A 6000-nucleotide genomic window follows, 5' to 3' on the forward strand; every position below is an offset into this window, starting at 1 on the left:
CTCCTCCTCTCTCCATCGCCTTTTTCCTTTTCTCCCCGGTCATTCCTGAGACCTTCCTCACTTGATCCTCAAGTCCCACCTTTCTCTCTCTCTACTGCCCAATCACAGGCTTTTATTAACCAATTAACTTTCAATGGCAGAGCAAAGTTTACATAGCATCACTTGGTATATGGTGAAGATCTGCCGGTCAGGCACAACCAGACTTTGGGAGCCAGTATTTTGCATTTGAATACATAGTAGCACTAGACCAACCCTCAACAGAGCTTTAGATAAGAACAGAGTCCACAAGGAAGAGAAGAGGATTTCTGATTCACACAGGCTCTCATACCCTTGTGTCTATGCTCCCACCTCCTGCTGGAAATAATGGAAAAGAGAAGTTGATGCTGTTTATTATTATTATTATTATTATTATTATTATTATTATTATTATGCAGTGCCCATTGCTGTCCCAAAGCTCACACTAATACAATTGCCCATCTTCCCTTGTTGCCTTGACTTCATAAGCACTACACAGTCATAGGTGGCATCTGGCAACTTTGCAATTAATTTTGTTGTCATTTCGTAAAATAATCTCATCTTTTCATCTGTCTCTCCTGCTTCCCGTAATATTCACAGATAGGAAAACAAAAGTTCTTTGAGGAGAAAGCTGCAGGAGTTGTTGCGAAAGTCAGTTTGTGGTATTTTTGACCCAAATTCAAATAATAAATGTCATACAGCTGTCCATTCCAACAGTCACTTTTAAATCTCATTCTTGTTATTATCTCTCGGGCCTTTGATGGTGTTCTCTGTCATGATCCTCTTGAGAAATTCTTTTGGGTCCTTGAACTTAGAATTTTCTTCTGAAATGGAATGGATCCAATAAACACCCTTACTTTCCAGGCTCTTGGTCATCTCTTTTAGCCCTTGCTTGTACGTAGGGCTTCAATACTTGATTCTTATTGAGGAAAGGGGAAGTATACTTGAAGTATTGTTCTTATCTGGAGACAGAAAACACAAATACTCTCCTCAAAGAATTTACAGCCCAAAACAGACAGAAAAAAATGGGTGGTGGTGATGGTTCGGTGGGGAGGGGAGAAGAGAGACAAGAAAATAGAAGGAAAGGAAGAAGAAGGAAGGCAATAAAGAAACTAGTGTTCAAAGTTCATAGACGAGCTGTTCTCAACCTGTGGGTCCTGACCCCCTTGGGGTTATCTAATGAACCTTTCCTAGAAGTCACCTATCAGATATGCTGCATATATCAGATACTTACATTGCTTACATCCCGAATCATAACAGTAGCAAAATTACAGTTATGAAGTAGCAATGAAGTATTTTTATGGCTGGGGTCACCACAACATGAGGGACTGTATTAAAGGGTCACAGCATAAGAAGATTGCGAACCACTGTTCATTGATGTTAACAGAAGTCATCATCTCTCATGTTTGCGGTATTGAGGAGACTCCTCTGCAAAGTGCGATAGCTGTATGTCATGTGGAGGCTTCAGGACAAAGCTATCAGAATGAAGGAGGTAAGTTTGACCTCTGACCCCCCAGGTCTGTGTGTTCCTCTTCTCTGCAGTTACAGATGTGATCACTCATGTTGGCTTATTATTGTACACTTCTCTGTTGTCGTTCATCCCTGGAGCAGAAGGTTCTGCAAAGTGCCATTGCTGTCCAGGGTGTTTCTGGCATATGAACAGTGCTAAGGGGTTGGTAGTATTTACTGAGGCCTGGGAGATAAGGGCCCTGAAGCTTAGGCACTTTGTCTTTTGCTCAAGTTTAACTACAGACGTATGTTAAGCTTAATCTTTATGCTTGACCTTCAGCCCACATCTCCACTGTCTCTTTAGACATCCTTCCTAACTGCGACACCAGAGGCTCAGCATAGTTAAAATAGACTTATTCTAAGTCAAGATGACTTCTGTATGATAAGGATATCTAGTCTCCCCATTGTATTCCAAAACTCTTGAACGTAGTTATTGACTGTATAAAACTGTGAAAGGCAAAGATCATTTATATGGATGATAGAACTTTAGACAGTTTTGGCATGTAGCATTGTAATTAGCCCTTTTCAACCGAACAAACTTTACACATTAGTGTCATTTAATATGTATAAAATATAGGCCATAAATATAAACCTTATCTCTAATTTTACATATTAAGAAAGACTTTGTTAAAAAGAAACAAATGTGAAGTTAATTTTGATATTAGACTTTAATTTAGTATTTTTTAAATAACGATTTAAAATAGTATTTTAGACTTTATAACATAATTCTGTCTGTGTGTGCACTTGTCAATATCAGCGTGTGTGGATCTATGTATTGGGGGTGGTGTATATTCCTGTGCATATACATGTGGAGGCCAGAAGAGGATGTTAGATGCACCCCTCTGCGCCTCCCCTGCCTTTTTCTCTTGAGACTGAGTCACTCAGTGAGCATGGAACATTCAGAACATTCAGGGTTTTGTTTTGTTTGTTTGTTTGTTTGTTTTTGGCAAGTAAGTCCCAATGAGCTTGCCATCCTCCCCTGCCCTTAATGCCAGAGTTACAAATGTCTAAGGCTGTGATCAGTATCTGCCACTCAAACTCACTTTGCTAGAGGTGTTCTTTGGAGGTGGGCTGGAGTAATGTACAAAGCTGAAAATTTCTTGCTTACGTTCCCATATAATGGTACATGGGTATTAATGATGTTCAAGGTATTCCTGGTCTCTGAAACAACAAGCCAGGATTCTTTTGGTACCTTTCTTCTCCTCTGAAAGTGACCATCATATCATGAAATGTCTTTATTCATACAAATGTTTCCCTTCTTTAACTCTCTCTCTCTCTCTCATATTCTACTTCTGTCTCTATTTTTATCTCTATCATCTCTTTCGTTCATCTCCTCTCTCTCTCTCATATTCTACTTCTGTCTCTATTTTTATCTCTATCATCTCTTTCTTTCATCTCTTTCTTACTATCTCTCTGTCTATGTCTACCTCTTTATCTCTATTCATATTTCTCTATCTTCATCAGTTTCTCTATCATATCTATGTATCTAGGTATCTATGTATCTAGATATCTATCTATCATTGATTTCTATATCTTTATGTTTATCTTTCAGTAGGTCTTGCTACGTAGACCTAGCTGGGTTTGACACACCCGATTTCTGTTTTATTCTTAATATAGCCCATTTCATAGTTTGACCAGTACAGTGATCATTCTAATGATCTGCCAGTTCTTTGTTCTCCACACACTTTCACCAGCACCTTTCCAAGATACCACTTCCTCTACATTATCTTCACCTCTGACCTCACTCACTTTATAAATAATGGCATTATATTATTTAGCCAGAACCACACTCTATAAATAGTGGAGGCAAATTCAGATATCCTGATTCATTTCTGCTTTCTACTATACACTCCACAAGTAGAATAATGTTCAGACCCCTTTAATCTTCCTTCTAGGCTCTTTCCTGTTTAAATCCCATCTGTCATAGCAGTTCACTCTCATACTCAAACCTGACAACACATAATCCCTTAAAGAGACTTTCATCTAGTCATGGCATAAGTGGTATAGCACATGCAAGACATTCTGTAAAGTTGCTAACTCCCGTAGGCTATGGGAAATGACTCTTTTGGTAGTAATGTTGGACATAAAGACAAGTGGAGACTAGGGTATGAGTAGTTCAGGAAAGCAGGCTAAGATGGAGTCTTCATGAATTACAATGAGTAGAGCAACAGATAGTTTTTGTATAAGGGTGAGATGGTAGATCTAGCAGAGTATATAGAGCTCATTAAAATCAGCAGAGAGGCTAAAGCCAGGACTCAGATCTAATTTCAGTTCCCACTACCTATTTGTCACCCTCTCCTGGCCTCTGTGAGTCTTGTACTTACATGCACCCCCCCCAACACACACACACACACACACACACACACACACACACACACACACACACACACACTTAAAAGAATCTTTAAAGTCAGATGGGGTTGGAGCAGTCTTGAGGTTGTAATAGCTCATGGAAAGAATTGAGTCTAAATATATTTGATTTTTCATTTGGTTCACAGTCTAATTTTGTGTGTGTGTATTTATTAAGATGAGTCATTCACGTTTGAAAAGACATTTCATAAAATGTGGGTGCTTTATTCTCTCTAGTGTTCTCCTCACATTTGTGTACTATATGCTCTTGCTCATTTGTGTGGAGGCCAGTAAGTAACATTGGCTATCTTCCTGTGTTACTGTCCATTTTATTTTTTATTTTTTTGGGGGGGTATATCTTTCACTGATCTAGAGTTTACCAACTGGTCTAGACCGGCTGGCCAGTGAGCTTCAGGGATCTCACTGAAGATGAGGCCTGTCTCTGCCTCATCTTGAACACAAAAAGAACATGTACAAATGGATAAGAAAAATGACCAATTGTGTGTATTTGGAAAGCAGTTTGGCAATGTGCACTAAGGTGAACACATGCTTTCTGATGCTGAAATTATATTTCCCATGATTCATTATATAAGCGTGAAAGCACTGGGGGTGCTGGGGAGATGGCTCAGTGGTTAAGAGTACTTGCTGCTCTTCCAGAAGACCTGGGTTCAATTCCCAACACCCACTTGGCAGCACACAAACTGTCTGTCACTCTAGTTCCAGAGGCTCCAACACCCTCACACAGACATACATGCAGGCAAAATGTGGGTGCATATGAAATTTTTTTTAAAATGAAGATAATGGTGCACAAAGGAGGTGATATGTGGACAAGGGTGTTTGCTGCAGTTAGGTAAGGAGTAGTAAACAAATGGAGACAACTTCGATGCCTATCAGAGACAGTAGGGCATAAACAGTTCCTCCTTCTACCCTTAGACTCTACACTGTGGACTGTTATGTAATATGAAGTGAGAGATACGAGATTCTGTTGGAGACAGAGACATTTCAGGTAGGTAGAATTTCAGAAAAAGATATTAAAACTTGATGTGCTGTAAATCTGTGAAAGTTTTGAAGAACATGAAAGTAGTTTAGAAAGAAGTCTGCCATTTTCTAACAACAGAAATGGTGGAGGTAGGTAAACTGGAAATGTGTTATTTAAACTATGTAAGGACATTCCACATTTTTAAAATGCTAAGTATATAGTTCTTTGCAATGATTCAAAACCAAGAGAATTCAAAGAAAATATTTTACTTTAAACCAGAAAATATTAACTTATCTTTTGTCTTAGTTAGAGTTTTAGTGCTGTGAACAGACACCATGACCAAAGCAACTCTAAAAAAGAACATTTAATTGGGGCTGGCTTACAGGTTCAGAGGTTCAGTCCATTATTATTAAGGCAGGAGCATGGCAGTATCTAGGCAGGCATGGTTCAGGAGAAGCTGAGAGTTCTACATCTTTCTCTGAAGGCTGTTAGCAGAATACTGGCCTCCAGGAAGCTAGGATGAGAGTCTTATAACCCACACCCACAGTGACACACCTACTCCAACAAGGCCACACCTCCTAATAGTGCCACTCTCTGGACCCATCATATACAAACCATAACACCTTTTTAAATAGCAATACCTATTGAAGGTGCTGTGTAAGGTTCTTAGGAATTTTTCTTATTGTATATTTCACCTCTGGATTAGGAAAAACTTTAGGAAGCTGCCTAGGAACTCATAAGATGAGGCCAGACATAGAGAGGGTGACAGACAAGGTCTACTGCCCTCTGCTCCTGTTCTTCTAGTACCCATGGCTACCCTCCACCTACCTCACAGGTCCTGCAGGGCTACACACCATTGAGATTGAGGGATTTGTCACTGATCAACCTACGCTGAAGATGAAATGATGCACGTTTACCCTTGCTGGGATATTAGAAGCAGATTGTGTTTGGTATGTATCACCTATTGATCCCATTATGATTGGAACAAATCAACACGCTTATCTGAGGTTTAGCCTGTTGTAACATTAACCAATAGGGTTTAGTGAGAGGGCCTAGTGAGTAAAAGCACTTGCAACCAACAACTGATGTCTGAAAAAATGGTCCTCTCATAATTACACAAATGTTCTATGCATACAGCACATATACAT

At 39.4% G+C, this 6000-nt stretch overlaps 1 long non-coding RNA gene across 1 annotated transcript in view; it reads left to right on the plus strand.

The window, feature by feature from the left end:
• The window catches only part of Gm35101, a 31248-nt gene extending 29525 nt beyond the window's left edge, over positions 1-1723 (plus strand). The window contains exon 5 of the long non-coding RNA XR_380741.2: positions 1403-1723. This is a non-coding gene — a long non-coding RNA (predicted gene, 35101). The remainder of the gene's footprint in view (positions 1-1402) is intronic.
• The last annotated feature ends 4277 nt before the right edge of the window (positions 1724-6000 follow it).

The sequence above is a fragment of the Mus musculus genome, chromosome 10 (assembly GCF_000001635.26).
Source record: "Mus musculus strain C57BL/6J chromosome 10, GRCm38.p6 C57BL/6J".
Lineage (NCBI taxonomy): Eukaryota > Metazoa > Chordata > Mammalia > Rodentia > Muridae > Mus > Mus musculus.